We start from the raw sequence: 4942 nt of genomic DNA, 5'->3' as shown, positions 1-4942 counted from the left end.
CTCGACATGAGATGGAAGGACCTTTATTGCCTGTTGTTTTTCTAGATGAGCAGTTGACAATGTGAGACAAGGAGGGGGCAGGCCTCCTGGGTGCTGACATAACCAGCCCCTCATAACGGCGCTTTCCATGGACTGTGCATCCTCGCCCCTCAGGCTCAGGGACAGCTGACCCTTGTCCCCCAGGCCTGCTTGTGCTGACGCAGGCTGTTTCAGACCCAGAGTCGGGACCCTTCTCAGCAGCCACAAGTAGGTTTCCCTTCTTCAGGGCCTGAGGCATACCAGAAAGGGCTCTGAGGGAGAGCAGGTCCGAGTCCATGAGAGGAGCACCAGGTAGATGGCTAACTGAGGGCAGTTCATTCCAGCCTCCCTCCTGCAAGCCTTGGGTGATATCCAGTGGAAACCCAGAAAGGGCCCCATCCCATCTCTTGGTTCTTTTGGTTAGTGTCTGTTAGTGACCCTCCTTTCCTACGTCTATCCATCCTCCCTACCCTGAAACCCACACAAAATCCTCACGGTGGGTTTGCATCTTTGGAACAATCCTGGTTGGGTAAAGGTGTTGGATCTGACTCTGCTTTGGTGCTTGCGTGTGCAGCTGGGGCCAGGCTCCCTGTGTCCCTTTGGGAAGACCCCATGTGGCCTCTGCCCTCACCCCCAGCCCCAGTGAGGCACCTTCCCTTGAGTTGGTGCTGCAGAGGGTGTGCTGATCTTCGGGTCTGGGAGTCACCAGCCATGCCGGACCTTCATTTCACCAGCTAGGTGCCAGCTGCAGCGTCAGCTTCGCAGAGCTGTGAGGATGCACATTGCTGGGTCGCGACCCCAGCTGGTCTGTGAAAACCAACCTCCATCCTGGCTTTCCTCTTGCCACTGCCACACCCCCTTCTCCCATGCCCCCCACCTGCTCCACCGGGGGGTGGCCTGGGGCCTCAGAGCGAACTTGTCTGATGCAGCACCTGCACGGGCACTTCCATGTGATGGGGAAGGATGCTGAAGGCCAGGCCACGGGAGCGCAGGGACCCTGACCATTCCATGCCACCATGCCAGTTCCATCCGAAACAGCATGGCAGATGGCAGGGTTGGACTGCGCTGGCTGTTCTTGACTGGAGCATCTCTGCAGCCATCTCCTTGGGTGTACATGTCTCGTCCCACACCTGTGGGGGGCTCATGAATCATGGCGCCAGGGGGCCACCACTGCCACGCACATCTCACGGCCAGCACAACCTCCTGGTGCCCACCCCTGCACTGGGGCTGATGGAGGGTCCAGTGTGGCACTGTCCGCGGGGAGCTGTCCCGCAGACCCACCACCGGAGCCCTGTTTCAGAGCTGCCAGAATGGGGGCCTGCCATTGGTACCTGCAGTCTGCTGCATGAATGTGTCTGCAGGGACATCTGTGGATGGTGGTTACTAGGGACGATGCCCGCTTGGGGCCTGTGCTCCCAAGACTCAGATCAAGTCTGAGTGCTGGAGGTCCATGGGGCGGAGTTTGTTGTTTGGATTTTTCGTGCTCTGGGGTGGCAGCATCTCAGCGCACTGCTGTGTTCTCTGATGGATCAGTGGGACTCGGCGTTCCTGAGGCATGCTTCTTAGTTCCTGGAGGCAGTTCTGGGCAGCACAACCTGTGAGTCCAGCATAGACGAACAAATCCAGTACAGGAACAGCTGTTTCAGCTAATACTTCTACAGTAAGATCATTATGTTGATTTGATAGTATTCTATATGGAACACAGATTTATATCTGTAGTGAACATTACTGGAGAAGTATTCACAGCACACATCATCATCTTTGTTCTCTAGAGTGAATTCTATTTTCTAGAGTCCTTTGAAAAAACTTAATTTGAAAGGTAATTTTCCAGTAACTGGTTTTAAGGAAAACTCTTGAAAAGGACTCAGGCCTTTCTTTAAAAAACATCTTTTCAAAATCCTTTCGAATCATCTCTTTAATCAGTGCTGCGTGAGAAGTGTTATATGGTGCTTTCAGTTGTACACGTTTTTATTTTTAGACACTTTTATGGCTAGAGTTATTCAAACATTATAGTATTCTAAGATCAGAGGTGAGTTTCTACCTAGTGGGCCTGTGGTCAGTGTTTCAGAAAAGCCATCTTGCATTTTCTAAAGCTCAGGTCCCAGCATTTACAGCATGAACATCAGGTTTCTTTGATATTGTAGCAGTGTCCTGGGGAGGAGGGCAGAGCCAGGAAACCTCAGGATTTCAGATCTAAGTCGGGAATGCAGCAGCGTCCACCTCTGCGCAGTCCCCTTTGGGAAGATGCAGTCTCTGTTGGGCTGACACAGTGCCATCCACCTCCATGCGGTCCCTCTCCCAGCACAGTGCCAGGACTCCGGATCTGCTCCCAGAGGCACTATACCCAGAATAAGCATCGGTGACTGGGTTCTTGGGTGCTCATTTTAATCTACAAGCTGATGTGATTAAACTAAGGCCTGTTAGCCGCATGAGCAGCCCATTTCAAGACTGAGTGACAGTGAGAGCATGTGTGCTAAGGGGAAGCTGGCTCACATGGGCCAGAGTAGAGCAGGGTGAATGCCGGCCAGGCTAGGAGAAGATGGGTTGAGGCCCCGAGCTGTGGCTGTGGTTAGATGACCCACTGAACCCTGCACTGCAGGTCATTCGTGTGGAGAGGCCAGGCAGCTTTCAGGAGGGTGGGAGATGGTTGACACGGGCTTCCCAGTCACCCACCTTGTTCTGCAAGCAGCCAGGAACTGCCTATAAGCTGGGGGCACAGGCAGGCAGGGTGCAGGGGCCCATCCTGTATGCTTACACTGGGGGCCTTGGGCAGCCTTCGTCCCAATGGCTCTGGCTATCAGAGGCCTGTGCCTTTTGCTCTCTGGGGAGCCCCAAGGTGGATCCTCTCCCTTCAGTCTAGCACGTGCATGGTGAGAGCCCCACACACACCTTGCAGGTTTCCTGGCATGGATTTGCACTTATTTTTTTCCCCTCCTTTTCAGGACACCTTGCTGATAGTGGCACAGGTTTCTATAAATGAGCAAAGCCGTCAGCCATGATGGACTCAGGCCGATGGACAGAGCCATTTTGTAAGCAGCCGTGAGATCCTCAGCTTCTGAGTCGGGTTTGAGCTGTGCATGGAGGCGCGTGGACAGGAGGGTGCTGGGACTTCCTAGTACCACGTGGATCCTCTGCTGAGATACATCCCTGACGGGCGTGCCACCTCCAGGTGCTTTGATTCTGAACCACTGCGTATGGCAATTTTCAGGCCCATTTCTTTTGCCGGCTTTTCCTTTGAGTTCAGGAATTGGTTCCCGCACACATCTGCTCTCGGCCCCCATGTGGCGCAACCAGGCCTGGGCCCCACTACCCTCTGTCCATCCCCTCAGGCTTTGCTCACTATCTCACTATTGCTAGTGAATCGAAATCACTAGAAATCGATAATGATTTCTCACTATCGGGGCCCTCCTTGTTTTGCATTGTGAAGTTGTCTGAGGGTGGAGGCTCAGAGCAGGGTCACATTTAGAGGGACAGGCATAAAAAATTGGTGAATGCACCTGCAGAGCCACCCACCAGCCCTGCATCCCCAAGGTCAGGTTTGCACACAGCAGTGAGGCTCATGCCACAGCCGGGACTGGCACTGCACTACAGGGTGCCTTGTCTGCGCTTTGGCCACCTTCACTTATCCCTTCAGTGTGTCAGTCAGATGCTCCCAGTCCTGGGTAGAAGTTTGCTTAAGATCCAAGTGCTTTCCTTACAATGGTACCTGTTCCTCTTTGTCAGCCTGAGAAGGAAACCTCTGCATGTTTAAACTCAGTTGTTTAATTCATGCCGTGTCTGTGGCGGCCCTAGAGGTGACAGTTCTGCCTGCGTGCTCTGAGCACCAGGCCTGTCCCTGGTCTGAGCATGGGGTGCGCATGGCTGCCTTCCCCCCAGGGCTGGGCTGCAGGCTCTGGCTGCGCTCGAGTCCCAGGAATGTCCAGGCCGAGCCATGGCCACTGGCCTCATGTCAGAGCTGCCACCTCTCCATTTTCTAGCATGTGGATGTCCTAAAATAGACGCTTCTGAATTGTGAGCGTGAGCCCAGGCAGCCGTTCCGGCCACATGGCACCTCATAGCAGCAGCTGATCAGTCCAGGTCCTGGGGAAGGCTGCCCATGCTGCCCTCCTCCCCTCACGGTCAACTCTGGGGCTCCATTCAGTCACACCGACCAAGGACCATTACGGCTCCCGGAGCTCTTCCTGACCCCAAGGCCAGGCACTACTTCTGTTTCTTCATTTGAAGATTCTTTCACTTTCAACTTATGCGATCCAGTGGGGGCAGCCCTCTTCTGTTTGGAGCAATGGCCGCGTCCAGTGTGGGGAGGGGCACCTGCCAGGGAACGTGCATCCTGTGCCCCGAGACTCCACGGCACCTGCTGCCTGTGGGCTCTGCGTGCTGGGGTGTGACCTGCCCTCAATTGGGAGATCCTGTGTCGAGGGAGATGGGTGCATGGGGTCACTTGCTTTTAAAGTGTCTTGAGTTTAGAAAAAGAGTCACTTCCCTTAGCAGCTCCATAAGAAGGTGCTCACATGTTTCCCTTGACAGCTGTTCGCACAGTGTGTATGTGTGGGGGCCACATGGGTTTTGTCTTTCATTTTGATTTCTTTGAACTACTAAAACTTGTGCTTTTGCTCCCCAAATTGGAGGGAGGCAGGTGGTGAGAAGACCCTGTTCTTGAAGAGATAAAGGCATTCTCAGCCCCTGGTTTGCTTTTCTGGAAAGCTCTGTAGATGTCAGAAGCTTGGGCCGTCAGTCGACTGTTCTGACCTGCTCACCCAAAAGTGTGCGTGAGCTCCTCTTCCCCTTTGTGGGGCCCTGAGACAATGGGCTCCTTTCTCCTGAACCCGCCATTGCTCCACAAATGATGAGGCATCTGGGGGACCCAACAGAGGTCTCGGGGTGCTTGGGCCCTGGTGCCCCCACAGCCAGGTTGTATGCCTCC

Source organism: Tamandua tetradactyla, chromosome 17 (genome assembly GCF_023851605.1).
Source record: "Tamandua tetradactyla isolate mTamTet1 chromosome 17, mTamTet1.pri, whole genome shotgun sequence".
Lineage (NCBI taxonomy): Eukaryota > Metazoa > Chordata > Mammalia > Pilosa > Myrmecophagidae > Tamandua > Tamandua tetradactyla.
Note: the sequence above shows the minus strand (reverse complement) of the source record.